Genomic DNA, 17,941 nt, shown 5'->3' on the forward strand with positions numbered 1-17,941 from the left:
AAAAGTCCAGGAATTTAACCCTTTTCCATTTTATAAAATGTCTTTTGTCAAATGAGTTAAGCAGGAGAGTACAGTAAGAAAACTGACATAAGAGAAGTGAGTGCTAAGTATCCCATTTTACAGATGAAGTAAAGGGAGACATTTATGTTCCCCATAGAATGGACAGAGCACAGTAACTAGAAATTCTGGCTTAAAATGAAAGCTCTGTCACCAATTTGTCATGTGGTCCTAAATGAGTTATGTGTTTGTTTCCTTCTCTGCAAATCTGGGAGCATCTCATCCTGCTATCCCTGATATTTTCCCTTAGGAAGTGAGGCCATCTCTGAGAGATGCCAGGCCAGATATTATCTAGATTTCACAGTGAAATCTTTAAATTGTTATGGAAAATATACAATTCTCCATAGGATAAGCAGGATCTATCTACCTGATTCTCTTAGTTTGTTTCTGCACAGGACCATATTAGGTCTAGGAAGGACTAGTCCATAGTGTATGACTGAGCTTTCCATGGATATGCAGTGTGCAGTTACTGAGTGTGATGATAGGGTAGCATTGCAAATGACATGGTTCTAGGGTCATGTACCCTTAAGACATTCTTCTTAAAAAGTGGGTGGTTACATTAGCTACCAGGCCATCTGTGTAAACTGTGACTTGGGCACATTTAAACAAAGTCTCAGGGAAAAAGCAAAAAGGAAGTTACATTTATGGAAAACATAGCCCATCTAGGAAGCATTTTCATATCTCTAATCCTTACAAAAACCTTGGGAGGTAAATGATACTATGCACATTTCCTATGCATGTTCTTTATTTCAGAAAATGAGATTATATAGCTTTATAATCAGATTTCTTCACCTAACATACTTCGTATGAAGCTGTACTTATTTGTCTCCTTTCTTAGGCTGTGAACTCCGTGAAGTTACCCGTTCTACTGTATTCATTTTTGTTTTTCCAGTGCTTAACATGGTGTTGGGGACAGAGCAAACACTCAGTAAATGATGAGTAACTAGGATTTACACTAGGAATTAGGACTCTTAGATAATTAGCCTATAGTCACAAATCTTTATTTTTCTCTTTTTCTTTTAGCATCCCCCCCTTTTGAATTTTTATGACAAATTGAGAAGTGCTTCAAAAGTATAAAGTGCTGCATATGGGCTATGTAACCAAGTTCAAACTATGTTGACTCTGCATTCACATAAATTATTCTGGTCTGAATCCAGTTGATAATGCAGCTGTTATTTTTATAATCTCATCCTTAGTACATATTTGCACAACAGGCGGTGTTGACTCATCTGAGGTACTTGGTGTCATTTGTCTGATACTTTAAATTACAGAGCTCCATTACTGAAGTCATTATTTGTGGTTAAGAGGGAGTGGTACTGAGAGTGGTAAATGACTTTCTTGAAATGAGTATCAAAATGGACCCTCTTTAGAAGTCTTTACATTTATCTTGATTTAAGTACTGAGAACAAGTACAAGAAAACAGCCCTGCCTCATTTGTTTTGTCAGTTTACCCTACAGAAAATAGTAGACTGAATTAAATAATGCACGGGTGTAGAAAATTAGTACTTATTTGCAAGGTTTTGTTAAATGATTACTCCTTAAATGTTCTGCCACTTTATTTTGTGAGCAGGACTTATGGAAAGAAAACTCAGCAGGGATTGAACCCTTTCCTTTTTCTGGGTATGATAATGCATTGCAAATGTTGAGACTATCCTAACTATAATATTTATCTTACAATGAATCCAAATTGTCAGTAGTTTGAGATGTGGGATTGTGCTTTATTGTTCTATATTCCCAGAGATACCAGTTCTTTCTGTGCATACTGTGGATTCTCAGAAATGTTAATTGAATTGCTGGTAAACTGCTTGTGTTGGTCTCAAATTAAAAGCAAAAACAACAACAAAAAACCCAACACCCTGAAATACCAAGACTTAATTTTTAAGTTAAATTCCATGTCTAGTTTCTCATACTTCTGTTTAAGAAAATATTTTATTAAAAGAATAGGTACTGCAAAATCATTGAGAACATTTTCAGTAAGATTAAACATTTTATAGAGTTATAAAACTTTCATATTTGCACAAAAGTTTTTGTGAGCTTACCCACATTTAACACAGTGGCCCTTTGACCCAGCAGTTACTGAGTTTTAGTGAGCGTAGGTATTACCTGAGGACTATGCTTCAAAACAGATTTTTAGGCCATACTTTCAGAATTGTTGGATCAATAGATCTGGGTGGGACCCAACAGTGTTTCAAAAAATATTTTTTTTATGAGCACCTCAGGTGGTTCTGGTATAGGGAGTCTGAGGATTATGTTTTGATAATCACTGTTTTCCCCAATCTTACTTACACAAGACCTTCTCTTACTGTTGTTAAGTTCATACCATATATGTCTGAAATCAGACAGGCTGCAAGATAAAAAGATATATTAAAAACATAATACTAGGTGTTGCTTCAAGGAAGTATATATTGCTAAGGAAAACAGAGGACATGAATGGAGAGCTAAAAGAGATCAAGCATACTGAATGAAAATTCCAAAAAATATTCCAAATTTCTTTTTGACCTATTGACAAATTATTGACAAAAATTTGATTCTGGTCAAGTGGCCTTGCTGCTTTATGTTGTATAAAGTGTAAAGTTAAGAAGTATATGGAATTTTTCTGTATTCAAGACCTCAAAATATAAGAGTTGTGGGGAGCTAGTCACATGGTGTTTCTCTAAGTAGGTTTTAGAAGTTTGTGGTCTTTAATTTGGTCTTGGTTCATTTCATTGCAATAAGCTACCTTTATAAAATGGAAGACATGCTATCTTCTAAATAATCTCATTTACTTTTCATGTAGACACTATTTTTATACTGACGATCCTTATTCACTGACAGATCTTCAGTTGTTATTGCAGGAGAGCAGTAGAGTGTTGGTACTTGTGAAAATGTATTAAATTTAGGCAATTTTATCTCTGATTTACCATTCTGCTACACATGTGGGCAGAGGTGAACTGGTGGGCCTAAGAAATTCAACATTATTCCTTCCTCTTCAGACCCAGAAATACCTTGATCTTGGCCATCTGTAATGTGTTGAAGGCTTAGGAAGTGTTACATTAAAATGTTGATAACATACAAAATTGCAGAATCTTAAAATGTTACAGTCTTTAGAGGGAACTGGTATAGCAGTTCTTGAACACCATCTATAGCTGGGCTGGCTTTAACAATCACCTGTAGAGCTTTTAAAACATGTAAATTCTTGGCCTGCTCAAGGAGACACGGTTCAGTTGGTTTGGGGCGGGGCCCAGAGATTTGAATTTTAAAAAGGCTTTCTAGGTGATTACGTAATCACCTGTTTTGGTACAATTTTCAACTCAATGTAAGAATACTTTCTACAACATCCCTGGCAAAGAGTTATCCAGACTTAACTCTGAGAACTCCAGCAACAAATCCCTATTTTGTAAGGCAATTTATTCCACTGTTTTTAAAGATTTGTCTGGACTGAGCTAAAATCCATCACTTTGTAATTCCCACTCATTTGTATTATTTCTTTTGGAAAGAAGAAAGAGAAACTAAACTTTCAATCAGTAGTTACCATATTACACTCACTCTGCTAGATATTACCTCTGTTGGCTTGAAAATATTAAACTAGATAGTCTCCTAAGCTACAAAATGGATTATCAGAGTACATATAAGCAGTTATCAAAATGTGGACATATGGGGACCCCTGAGGCCCTTTAAGGGGTCTGAAAAGTCAAAACTATTTAAATCATAATACTAAGGTGCTATTTGCCTTTTTCACAGTGTTGACATTTACACTGAGGATACAAAGCAATTTTGGAAAAAACTGCTGGTACCTTAAACAAATCAGGGCAGCGACACCAAATTATATTAGTAGTCATTGAATTTTTTTAATCATCACCACTCATAAGGGAAAAAAAAGCCAGTTTAAATTAATAATGTTGTAGATGAAACATTAAAATAATTTATTTTATTAATTCTTGATCTCCATGATAAAATGGAAAGTATGCAGAAAGCATTTATGCTACATACCCAAGTACAATGATTATCTTGAGGAAAATCACTTGTGTGATTGAATTGCAAGTTGAACTAACTGCCTCCCCGCCCCCACCCCCCCACCCCCCATAGAACGTCCTTTTAACTTGAAAAAATGGCTAACAGACACACAATGGTTATTCAGACTTGGATGCTTGGCAGGCATATTCTAAAAAATGAGCCAAGTGCCTGTGCCATTGTAAGAAAATCAACTGACACTATTGTCATTAATAAAATTTGAGGTTTCAAGGTAAAATTAGTTGTTTGGAAAACTGGTATCTACCACCATAAGCTTGATGGCTTCCCAATACTTAAAGCCTTTCTGACAGGCTTCATGGTGATAAGAACAAATCTGATTTTAAAAAATATTGAATAATGAAATATGTAAACATTTAAAAGATCTGCGCAACACAGTGAACTGGTACTTCCCAAATGAACCAATGCATTTTACAAAATCATGCATGGGGTAAAAGATAAATTTAAGAACCAGTGGGTTTTAAAGTAACAGAATACAGCCCTGGCTGGTGAGGCTCAGTGGACTGAGTGCCAGCCTGCAAACCAAAGGCTGCAGGTTCAATTCCCAGTCAGGGCACATGCTTGGGTTGCAGGCTGGGTTCCCAGTTGGGGGTATGTGAGAGGCAACTGGATTGAAGTTTCCCTCCCTTCCTCTCCCCCTCCCTTTCTCTAAAAATAAATAAATGAAACCTTTTAAAAAATTTAAAAATTGAAGTCACAGAATACAAAAAGTTCATTGATATTCAGGTTTCAGATTACATATTGTAATTAACCTTTGAAAAACTGTTACTTGTCAAATTTTGATGTAGTATCAAAGAATAGCTACAATTATGTGAAATGGCTACTAAAAGACTGCCTCTTTCTAACTTTGTATCTGTATGAAGATGGATATTTTTTCCATACTTCCACCAAATCAACATATCACAGATTGAATGCAGTAACACCTATGAAAATCCAGCTGTCTTTTACTAAACCAGCATGTAAGAGATTTGCAAAAATGCAAAACAGTGCCCATCTTCAAATTCATTTGTTTTAGTAAATATGCTTATATTTTAAAAGTATGTTATTTATGTTACCATGTTAATGATTATTAATTATATACTTATGTGAATTAATAGTTTTTTCTTAGCTTTAGTTTCTAATATGATAAATATTGATAAATATAGGCAAACCCCTGGAACTCTTAATTTTAGAAATGTAAAGGAATCCTGAGACCAAAGAGTTTGATGATTTCCAAAGTATATTCCAACTAACCATCTTTAGAATGTGCAACCATTTTAATGGCTCCTATAAAATTTCCTAGGTAGTCGCTTCTGCATACTTGTCAATGGCCCTTCTAAATGGTGGTCCTCAATAATGACATTATATTGAAGATGTAGGTTGAACAGCATAGAATAAATAAATAGGCTATGATGAGTAGGCTTTAATAATAACTATCTTTGGAGACCTTTAAGAATAGGAAAAATTCCTCTTTCTTTAAAAAGATAGGTTTTTGTCCCAGGAAAGCGAAGTGTTGGACTAGGTAGCATCTTAAAGTATATCCCTTGACACCTCAGAAATACTCTTACTTTTTCCCTAGAAGATATAAATATCAATAATTAAACCCTAATTTCTCCATTCACTATAGTACTGTTCTCAATTATTAGCAATTGCGTTTTTGACGTATTAGGCATTAGCTTAGTATCAGTTCTTTTCATATTTCATTTTTTATAATCAGTTCAAATTCTACATAAACTAATCCAACCACCTATTTGATGCTTGAACCTTCTTGCTAAAGCAAATTTAAAAAAGAAATGGGGGTAAAAAAAGAAATGGGTGTGGCTTAGAGTGAGCTTTAAGCAGGATTTAAAAATTTAGCTTGAAAGCTTTTAAAGTCTAATTATACAGGGAGGTGGCAGTGTTTTTATTTGCTGTTTACCTTTGATCTGTTACCTATTTTTGGGAGAGTGGGACATGCTTTTGTGAAAATGTTTATGGCTTCTTCATTTGATGTCAAGACACTTGTTTGAAGTTGCCCTGTAATTCAGAGGTTTTTGTCTGTGTAACTAATATTAATATTTAGCTTTTGCTGCCAGATTAATAGCAAGTTAGCCAGGATTTGGGTGACTACTTTTGAATGTATAAGTGATATACAGAATTTTAGAAATAGCTTTATTGTTTTGGGACAAATTAGACATGTTAAGTATAAAATCTCAATCATACCAACTTGAGTATGAGAAAGTAAAAATAAGCCTATATCTCGCTCAATGTTAACATTTTTGTTAAATTTTACTTTGTGAAAGGTCTGTGTGTATGTACAGACATTTGATTTTCTATAAATTTATTGGTTCTTATTATACATCTTGTTTTTCTTCAACAACATATTGTGGTCATAATTTTATGTCAGTAAATATAAGTTTATATTACAATTTTTAATGATTACAAGGGTAGTGTTATATGTATATATCATAATTTACTTATCTAGTTAGGTTATTTCCAATTTTTGGTTTTTATGAAAATGCTCTAATGAACATACACACATTACATGTATATATCTTTTATTATGATTATTATTGTTTTTTTTTGGCGATTAGTCCCTAGAATTATTTTTGGAAGTAGCATAGCAAACTTAAAGGAGATCAACATTAGAAACTTTAACACTTACTGTCAAAGTACCATTCAGAAAAGTTGTACTCAATTTATAATTTCATCATTGGTACATGAAAATGTTTATTTTTGCACACCTTCACCAATACTAGTTTTTGACCAGTTTACAAAATATTTTGCCAATGTAGGCGAAAACATTTTATTTACATTTCTTTGATGACCAGTCAGAAGCATGTCACCACCATGGTGAGATGTAGTAGTCTGTGGTCAGGTTGGGTTATTGATTGAAAAGTTCTTGAGAGGAAAGGCCATGGTTATTTATTTATTTGTTGTTTTTTTTTTAATTTTTAAATTGAGGTATAATTGACATCATATTAGTTTTAGGTATACAACATAATGATTTTATTTATTTAAAGTATTTTTTGTATCCTCGCTGTTCAGTGCAATCTCTAAGTACTTGTTGAATAATGAATAAGCAAACAGAAAAATGGAACAATCTATGGCTCTGACGATTCATTTTACTAAACAAAATGTGATTTTCTAGAACAGATGGTGATTTGCTTTGGCATTTTCTTCTCTGTCTTCTGTGCTGCTCTCAGGACCAAAGTGGCCACTTTTATTTTAGAAATGTCTTCTTCAGCCTAAACATTTTTAGTTCTCAAAGAAGTAGCTTACTTCAAGTTGTGTGCTAATTTTATCTATTTATCTAGTTATTTATAGATTTTATTTATTTATTTTTAGAGAGAGGGGATGGGAGGGAGAAGGAAAGGGAGAGAAACATTGATGTGTGAGAGAAACATCCATTGGTTGCTTCTCACATGCCACCAAATGCTGACCTGGCTCAAAACCGAGGCATGTGCCTCAACAGGGAATCGAACCGGCAACCTTTTGGTTTGTGGGACAAAGACCAACTCATGGGAGCCACACCAGTCAGGGCAGTGTGTTCATTCTTGTGAGTTAGTTCTTAACTCTTTGCCCATCATAATATGTTGCTTGTTTATTCCTAAATTCTCTGCAGAAAGGAGTATGTATTAAATTCTTTTTGTCTTTGTTATAATAATGAACTCTATGATTCTAGGAGCTTGTACTTTTTAATTGTTTGCTTCAAAATTCACCAATAGTGTAAATTAGTTGAAAATGAGATTCAGGGCTCTTTTTTAACATATGTAGCAAGACTGCATTTATATGACAAATTGAGATTTATTGACTTCATATTAATGCATATTAAAATATTATTTGCCCTGAACATCTGAAATTTGAATTGTTCCAAATTGAAAATATTTCCAGAGTTAGAGATCTTAATTTTTAGAGTCTAATGATTGAACAAAAAAAGAGCTACACATAGCCACAATATTTTCTGCATTCATTTTATCTCCCAACATTTAAATGCAAATGAAGGAATGAGATGTATTGCATTATGTTGCATAATTTCAATTCATGTTTTAAAAAAATATTTGCTGGAAGGATAAGGTGTGATTATTTAAAAAAATGTACAACTACTTAAAAAACCCTTTTGAATTCTTCCAGAGTTTAGGCTTTGGATATACAGCATTTTGCTATAGATTTATTTTGCAGATAACTTCAAAGCTATAATTTATCATTCAAGGTAGGATAAAATATGAGAAAGCTTATAACAGAACCAGTATTCTTTGCTGGCTTTGAATAATACACAGTGTGTCCACATAGGGTAGTGTGATGTCCCAGATAAAGTTACTCTCCTGGATCCTAAGACATCTGAAAGCCATGAGGAGGAGAAGGGTGTAATACTAAAAAGAAATGACAGAGCTACCCTCCCCTGGCCAGGCTCTCTGGTATTTCTTGCATCGTGGAAGTAAGCATTACAGAGTTGCTGAAACTGAATTGGGGAAGGCCTGAGACACCATTCCCTACAAAGAGGAGTTCTGGTGAAGAAACCTAATGGGTATATTAGCCATTGATAGTTAAAGCTGTCCAAATGCACAGGACAGTTTCATTATCTATCAGTCCAACTAAAAAATACAGTCAGTTATCTGGGTAATTTAGGAAGAGGCATATTTTAAGAGCTGGGGAAGGGCTGAGTTAGATGTTTATTTTGTATCTCAACTTAATTCAGGTGCCAATACCTAATTTACTATGGTCATTTGTGCTGTAAGTGCAACATTGGGAGCAGTGATTCCTACCAATGATGTTAATCAAGATTTTCTTCTTTCAGAATGAATTTTATTTAAATCTAGTTAGCTAACTAGGTGAGCTAAGCTAGATATTTATTGGCCATATTTTTAAAAAATGAGGATTGAATCAAACCACTCCCTAGAGTCTAGGAAAGTTTCTGACCTAAATTAGGAATCTAAGCTCCATTATTATTTTCAGTTGAACGCTGCTTATAGCCATCCTCACATTTGGGAAAGAATATGGCCTTTGCAACAAAGTTTCTTTGTTTGCATGGAACTAAAAATGTGCTGTATTTAGACCAAACAATAAAAATAAACTACCAAACTACCTTCTAATGCACAGGGTTCTGGAGAGAGGAAACCATAGATATTTAGAGGCATAAAGTGACTCATTGTGCTAGTTAAACTTTTTACAAGGCTAGCCCTGTGTGTTTGAGTTGCATCTGTTACCTCTTCAGCCAGAATAAAAGTATGTGCAAGCAACAAGAATTTCGGATTGAGTTGTAGCTCATACAGAATGCATTGTAGAATGCAACCTAAGAGTCAAAATGGGTACCAAACTTATGTAGAACAAAAACTGCATCCTTTCATGTTTATTCCTCCTAAAGTTATTCTTGTTGAACACAACCAAGATATTTTCTGTGAAGCTTATTCATTTTAACTTGGAGACATAAATTAAACATGTTTTTTAAATGTAATTTGTAAGTCTATATTTCCCTTTTTTTAAAAAACATTGTTTTTTTGTTTTTACTGATGCTTTTAAACACCAACTTTATTACTGATACTTTTTTTAAGAAAACTGTAATGGCTGGAGATATTGTATTCTTAGCAGTAGAACAATGAAATAATTGTTTCTTTTGTTATTACCATCTTAGAAAAAGTTGTTAGAGTAGAAGGGGACAATTAACTGCCTGGGTTAAAAATAGTATGATTTGTAGTCAGAATGTATACTTCTTTAATAAAACACATTAAGGCAATTTAGTTAACCTTTTCATTTCATTTTTTTGTCTAAATTTTCAGGTCACTTTCATGAATTCAAAGGCAATTTACCAGTGATTTCTGGGTGCTGGGGCTGATTTTTTTTTTGCGTATTTGTAAGTATTGGTTTATTTATTACTTTTCTCATTGTGTAATGAAAGTTATAGTTTGTAAACAAGTTAACTCCTTTTGTGTTTGAATTTTTATTAGTTTTTTGTGTTTTTAAAGTGTTATCTATTTTCTTGTGTTTTCTTAAGGGGAATATAGAAAAAATATCAGCTGATGAGAAAAAAGCCTCAGTTTGTTGTGATTTCAAGTGAAATAACACAATGGCAGGGCCCATTACAATCAGCTGAAAGAATAAATATCTTACTTTTTGAAGAAGGGGCTCAACTGTAAGAATGAATTAACCTTAAAGAGGGGGCTAGTCTATATGCACATGAATAATTTACCCTGGTAAATTCCTACAGCCCTCTGGTTGTCTGGATTGAAAAGTGCTGTGTGCCTATGCTCCCATAAAAGATGTGAGATGATACCGAATTCAAAGAGCTGTCAGCACAGGAGGCTACTGTGCTAAGGAACTAAAGACTCATTTAGTGAATGTATAATATATATCAAATTAGGGGTATTCCTGCTTTCTTCACTATTCCCCAAACAATATTAACAAAGATACTTTTTCTCAGGAAAGATGGTAAATTTCAAGAAAAAATTGAATGAAATTTAATGATCAACTAAAATACTTTGGATTGATGTATGCATATATTTATTAATATAGAAGTAGTTTAGAGTATGTGGCAGGTATTAAAAATGTCTGTAAAAAAACAGACTGTATTTAAGTAGAGTCTAAAATACATTTATGTGTGTACCATGTTGCAAACTGTTGTCATCTAAAGGGCTATTTTACATTTGATAATAACAAAGACGTAAAAACTTTTCCTTTGTTAGTGTACTCCTATAAAGGAGTTTTAGAGAACATACTTCTAGGAAAGTATTTTTTTAAAAGTAACATTATAAATTAGAGTTTAATTTACTCAGTATTTAAGCAAAAATTTATTTAAAATCAGCTTTACTTTTTTTTTTTTTTAGTAGAAACATTGATTGGGGCTGGCATTTAGAATGAACTTTAAAAAAATTGACATGAATGTTTAATACAGTTTAGTACATTTTGTATATTTTTAATAGTTTAAGAATAAGGTGTTATTTTTATGAAATTATCCATTCACATATTATTTTTTAGACTTAATTCTTATGTAGAACACAAATTATTAAACTACATGGCTCATTTGGATTAAATATGAGCTTTTAATTTGTGCAAGGTATCATAGTGAGGATTAGGAGGCAGAGGAGATGGAGAAATGTAAAGTATCTTTGAAGGGCTCTCAAGACAAAGGATGATTTCAAGGAGTTGAGCTTAACCTACTAGAAATCTGAGTGAAGAGGAATAATTTTGAGCTTTCCTAATCTTATCTTAGTTACTTTATCTTTTACCTCCTTTCTCTCTTCTCTCATATCATTCAATCGTTCCCTTTAGTAAGTTTTTTAAGATGGTTAAAGTTAAAAATGACAAATACAAGATAATTACTGGCATTTTAACTAAAATGGCCTTCACTGAAATATAATTTACATTTGTCATCACCCAAAGGCTCTGTTTCCTGAATTCTTTACTCCTACCCCAATTGTACATAGACTAACTTTGAATGGAGGTGATCCAAATAGCTGAGATTTTTCTTGTGATCTAACAAAAAGATGCTAAAAATAGAAGGGTCACTAGGGGTATAGTTTTCATATGGTTATTTCTGAAGTTCAACTTCAGATTTTGTTTTGATCACTTAGGCAAAAGTAATGCAAATCATCTGGGCCTCAAATAATTGTTTTCTAGTCTAGTTATATGCTAGTTTAGGGCATGGGCTTTGTTGTCCTTTGGTTGCTGGTCTCATGCTTTGTTAGGACCATCTTCTGAGTGTGGAACCTTCTTATTAAAGAAATGTAGCAGGATACTCTGACTAAGATAAGTCGGATAAACTTAACATGGCATCCAGAATGCTTGAGTTCCTATTTCTTTCAATTATTGCTGAAATTGTCTACTACTTACACTGAATGATGAGGCAGCTAAAAAAAAAGAAAAGTATTTATCTAGTCTGGTTTAAGAAAAAGCAAATGGGATCAGTGACAATGGCTTCTTTTAGGAACTTTAATTTCCATGTCCTGGAACTGCTCATTTGCTACATGATCTAAGGCAGAAAGTTATACCTCATGGCCATGGGAAGGTTTCTTAGTAAGGTGTGCAGAAGCTGGTCTGTGAGATAAGGAAGGTGGGATATTGTTTTGCACATCCATAATGAATGGGCCACACCAAGGGTGTGTGAGAACCGATTGGAATCTTACCTACTCACGTCTACCACCTAGGTCAGAAGAGGAAAACACTGAGAAGGAAAATGGCTATCTTTACAGAAGCTGAAAGTGTCTTACTATAGGGTTTTTTCCTTTAAAAAAGAAAACTACCCTTTTCTTTTCTCAAAGTAGGCATTGTGTAACAAGACCTTATTTTCCATGTTAATATCCCACATTTAGTTTTTTATCTCTAATTAAAAAATAATTATGGAATTCTGACCATTCAATTTTACCAAGGCAATAGATGTTTGATTAAAAACAAAATAGAAATAGATTATTAAATAACCTGCTTTTTCAGGTTACCCAAGCTTTTTTAGTGATTTGAAAATAAATTACCTTTTATAAAATTCTATCTGTGTTTATGGTCTCTCATAGCAACCTTTTCCCTAAAGAAGGTACAAAAAGTATTTTATTGTCTGGTACAAAAAGTGATTATTGCTTAGCTCATGCTTGAGGCAATAGTAATAACAATATTTTAATTTGGTGTAACACTTGTTTTTGCAGACATTAAATTGACTTAATTTTGTAACTCTGTGGAGCAGGAATTATTCTCATTTTTGCAGAGTAGCAGGACTTAACCTTTTAGGGCTCTTTCCATAATATCAAGCTGTTCTCAGAGAGTATTTTAGCTTCTTTGGTTGTTGTCAATCACTATTGCAGTCTTCACTTGATTGTTATACAAATGTTTTTGAAAAGTTGAGGTAGTGTAAGTCAAGGAGGAGATTGTAGAAAGCCTTCTACCACTTCATTTTCTTATGTTACTGGATCATTTGCTTCACCCTGACAGTCGCCTATTCCCCTATTCCCGAACTGCCACAGGCCATGCTTTGCTGAAATTTTTGAATCGCATAAAATTTTAGGAAACAAATAAAAAATGACAAATTCATCTCTTTGTGGTATTTTTAAATGAAAAAGAATTTTTTTTTTCAAACTGAGCATAGCCCAGTCCAAAGCTCCCTCAGTGAAAACATCTGATTTTAAGGACAAGTAGGTCTAAGTGCATTATCTTTAAAAAATATTATTCCAGGCTAATCTTGACATAGAGCAGGTAAATAAAAAAGATGAGCTGTGAAAATCCACAAATAGGGCTTGAATGCCATTTTCCATGACAACGGGAGCTGCCCCATGAAAGCATTAATGCTGGGAATGTAAGGAATTTAAAATTGTGCCTTCTCAGTTTTACAGTTGTGTGCTCATGTTAATTAGAGATATACTGACATTTGAAGTATCTGCATTAATACACACAGCTACTATACATTTGTGAACTGTGGTTAGAAATCTACTTTAATTGAAAGCAGTTTGCTAATCTGAATGTGTATATCCATTACATTTTAAGCTTTTAAAGTTTTATATACTAGTGCCCTTAGACACTTGTTCTTTCTGCTTGCTTCACTTTCTGTTTCTAATTAATACCTGAAAGGGTACTCTGGCCTATTTTTAATCTCTTAGTTGTGTTTTGGAGCAATGTTGTTGGAATTTTGAGAAAAAATATTTTTAATAGTGTCCTTTATTTACTTTTAGTTTGAATCTTTCTTCCCTCTCTGACTTTGTAAATTGTTGGCTTTTCTTGCAAACATTTAACATGGCCTGCCATGGAAATAATGTAGGATTTAGGTTTATGGAATTTGCTTCACTGGCTATATTTAAGCACTAAAAAGCTGCTCTTCATGGTCACACTATAGTTTTATCTAGAAAACCCCGTATTAGAGACCTTGCTGAGCTGAATGGTGAAGAGGCATTCTGGTTTTTCCAGTGTAGCTGAATTTCATTCTTCTCTCTTGATGTCAAGCCACGTATATTAATCTTTGATTTGCAAACATATTCACAATAGCTTGATGACTTCCTGAGGTCATCTTTTAACTCTAGAACTTTTGCTTTGTCTTACACTTAAAGGAAGACTTGTTACCTCTTTTTTGCAAGCTTGTATTTCTTAAGAATCTGCCTGTCAGGATTTTTAACTTAATTGTTTTGTGTGTGTTGTCTAATGAAACACCCACACTTATTTTTGGACCAGTCCCTGAATATTACACAAGACCAGTTAGAATGAAGCTTCCTTTTTGTTGCACCAGGACAAACTGCTCTAAAAAGTTTGTAATACTCTGTACTTGTTTCATTAAACCATTTTACTGGCACCATTAAACCACTGAAACCTGGGACCATTAAAACTTACTCAGTGCTATTATTATTATTAAGGCCTATTTTTACCCTTTATTACTTTTTTTCACTGTACTAAGTTTCTCTGTTTTTATTCTTTCATGATGCTTACTGCATATTGTGCCATCACAGCAAATTTTGGAAATTTTAAGTTAATTGCTCAATTATCAGTGATAGTTATGAAGCACTTGAAACATGCACAGTGGTAGACTTAAAAATTTCAAAATAAGTTGATGTGTCATAATCTTAAATGTGAAACATGCCAATATCTGCAGACATAAAAATACACTGCCTGAGCTAGGCATTTCAGGGAAGACAAAAACCGACTCTTAAAATCAGGGCTTTTGTCTGGCACTGAAGTGTGTCATCTTTGCTAATTTCAAACAACATGTCTGAATTTGATCTTGGTTTACTTTTCAAGTCTAAAACTTTGGTCATAGTTATAAATGAAAAGGGAAGTAAAACTGTATTGATTCTATTTGAATGTTTTATTGGAACCTCACAATCATGATATTCACTGTGAAGTGGAATTTGGTGTGAGGTAGATCCTTGTTGGAGGCCAATCAAGGAGGCTGACTTACTAAAGAAGAGAATGACCTCTTTATAATGTTTCTTTACTCATGAGGCAATCCTCTAATCAGAGGACAGTGTTACAGTGAAGGTAGTATTTTGATGATTTGTTCATATTGGGAAAAAAAACCCCTGATGAGAACAATGACACTTGGGAGACTTATTTTGAATCCTACACATTAACATTCTCAAATGCCTTTAAGATAACTCACACATTATGGCAAAATAATTATTGTAACTCATTTGGCAACTAGGCGAATTATCATTAAATTTTGCATTAGTATTCAGTTTAGGGTTTTCTGTAAACTAATATAGTGCCAACAGCTCTTTTTTAGATGCTATTATGGTTCTTTTACATTTTTATAGTATTGTAGTAAAGCTGAATTTACTGGCTACATTTGAAGGTGGAGTAGAGCAATACAAGAGTCAACATTAAAGTGATTCAGTGCCCTTTGGAGAAAAATTCTTTTTAACTTGAGATTGGAAACAATGTGGGGCTTGGGGATAGTTTAAGAGTGGCTAATAAATTTGAATATTCCCCCCAAAAGCTGTTCTCTCAACCCGTTTTAACCAAGAAAATAGGTTCAATCATCTTCCAGTATTCCTGTACAACTTTCATTAATATTTAAAGGTATTAAATATTATACAGAGAAGGGGAAATAAAGCCATAATTTGAACTGGGTGGTGATCTTAAATAAAAAGATGTGAAGGCGTATCAGTAAATGCAGTAATTATGCACAGCTAGCTATTATTTTATAATGTAATTATCTATTAGATGTGAAATATAGATGGTCTATAATTCAGTAGAAAGCAAAGTCATTGATTTACTCAAGCATTTATATAGAAATACTTTAGTAACTATTCAGTTTATAAAGATTGTTTGAATAATGAACAAATTCCAGTTCATTTTGTTGTATGCTTGTCTCTACATATGACTCTCAGCATATAGTTTCATTTGAAATACATATTCATGTTATCTTAGTGTATGGGTATAAATGTTTACATTTCAACAAATTTTTGCCTGCTCTGAACATCAAAGTGTGAGTTAAATATTGCTAGTAAAGATAAAAACATTTTCTATGTTCTGTTCCTCTTTCTCCCTTCCTTCCTTCCCACTTCTGTTCTTCCCTACTCTCCCATCCCTTCTTCTCTTCTCTTGCTCTTCTCCTCCCTCTCTCTCTCTCTCTCTCTTTCGCCATCCCTCGCCCCTCTCTGATTGAAACAGTCTGTTTGACCTCAGAACATATCTCTTTCTACTTTAGAATACCAGCAGGGTTTCACTTTATTTAGAATATTTTTTACTGTGAACTTATCTGATAAAACTTCTATAGGTTCAGCTGTCAGAGTACCTCAAATTTGTTTACATCTTAGTCTGAGAACTCTTATATTTTACTCTGAGATTGAATGCAATGAAAGAAAGGCCCATCTTTTTTTTTTTTTCTCAGCCTGTTGGTATACTGCAACAATTTTATGCTAACAGTTCTCTCCAGAAATACAGATTTCATATTCTAGATTTTTGGGTTTCTGTTCTTCTTACAGAAGGAGAATGCCTTTCTCTCCTTCTCTGAGATTGTCTTTTCATTTAGGTCGTTGTGCTGCTGATATTGTCTTTTCATTTAGGTCCTTGTGCTGCTGTATTGACTTTCAGGAGTGGGCAGAGTGATTGTTGCATGCCCTGCTGAGTTTTTTCTGGAGGAGATGTGTGTCACACATATTTAGAGAGAGCCTGTGGGAGGAACTGGGCTCAAACCAAGAAGCTATTATTCTGGCAGGTGCCCGGGTTTGCTCATTAAACAGTGAGCTACTACCACTTGCCTCATTTTTCTGCTGCTTGAATTTTTCTTTGTTATTAATAATTATTGTCAAGAAGTTTTTTGGTTTAGTGTTAGTTTTTGCATAACACCTGTGACCATTTTTATTTCCTTTTATTCTGAGTGAAATCTTTAAAAAAAAACCCTATTGTGCCGTTCCATTCTATTTCCCCAGAAGTATGGCAATGTAAACATGTTGAGAGTATATGCAAGTTTTGTCTCATCTCATAATGCAGAAGGGTATCATTGTATCTAGGCTGCCAGTAATATGATGTAGTCCTGAAAGTGTACATTTTAAGGCTGTGTAGAAGTGGTTAGGTCAAACAAGAAGTGTGTCTCCCAGGTATATTGAATAGATACATATTTAAATCTTGCTGTCAACTTAAAGTATCCTATATCAACTCCCAAGAGGGTACAAGAAACAGATTTCTGTGATGTGAATAAATAATCATCTTTACTGGACCAAATTGTCAACCTTGGAAGTTCTGACCATATGAAATTTATCATTTGAAGCAGTCTAGTATCTTAGTGAGGAGTGATCTGACCCAATAGCATCTTTATGCTGGATGGTGTAATCAGTGGTCAATCTAATGTCTAACTAGCTCCCTGAGAACTATTTAAAGATGTTTTCCCAGTTATGACAAATCCTTTTTTGGGCAGCAAATATTTTCTCCCCAGGAGACTGCTTAGTATCTCTTGTAAATTAATTCAACTTCACAAATATATACCAAGTACTGACTATATTCAAAGCAGAGCATTAGATGCTGCATTGGAAACAAATGCACAAGAACAAAGTTCCTGCCATTACGAACCTTAGAATCTAGACATAATTATTAAACTTTATTTTTTGAGTGTGTCCCTAGTGTCTAACTCAGTGCATGACTCAAAGGAGGAATTTAATACATGTTAATTAAGTTGCATTGATTATTGCAGAGGAGATAAACAGAGAAGAGATATAATTCCCCATACAGAATATGTTAAGTGTTTTAATAAAGTAAAAAAAAAAATGCTGGGGGTTAGGAAGAATTAAAGATATATCCCTTTAAGAAGGAGGGACTAAAGAAGCAGGCTTTCTGATATTCTTTGAAAGTTGAGTAGAATTTTGTCAGTGAAATAGATGAAAGGATGAAGAGAAAGGAGCATCCAGGTAGTGAGGGGACTAGCAGGAGCATGGTTATGGAACAAACAGAAGCAGGGAAATGTGGGATAGGTAATAAGGGGAAATCCAGTTTGATTGAGGTATAGGTTATGTGTAAG

The 17,941-nt window shown here is 33.8% G+C and overlaps 1 protein-coding gene across 25 annotated transcripts in view; it reads left to right on the forward strand.

Annotated features, from left to right (window-relative positions):
- The window catches only part of SOX6 (SRY-box transcription factor 6), a 606,402-nt gene that overhangs the window by 106,454 nt on the left and 482,007 nt on the right, over positions 1-17,941 (forward strand). For 24 of the 25 annotated variants that reach the window (XM_054586042.1, XM_054586045.1, XM_054586046.1 and 21 more), the window contains exon 2: positions 9,801-9,874. The exons of the other annotated variant lie outside the window; for it this stretch is intronic. The gene's annotated coding sequence lies outside the window, so the exon portion shown is untranslated. The remainder of the gene's footprint in view (positions 1-9,800; positions 9,875-17,941) is intronic. 25 annotated transcript variants of the gene reach the window in all.

This window comes from Pteronotus mesoamericanus, unplaced genomic scaffold (genome assembly GCF_021234165.1).
Source record: "Pteronotus mesoamericanus isolate MK-2021 breed Mesoamerican mustached bat unplaced genomic scaffold, CSHL_Meso_final contig_90, whole genome shotgun sequence".
Taxonomy (NCBI): Eukaryota; Metazoa; Chordata; class Mammalia; order Chiroptera; family Mormoopidae; genus Pteronotus; species Pteronotus mesoamericanus.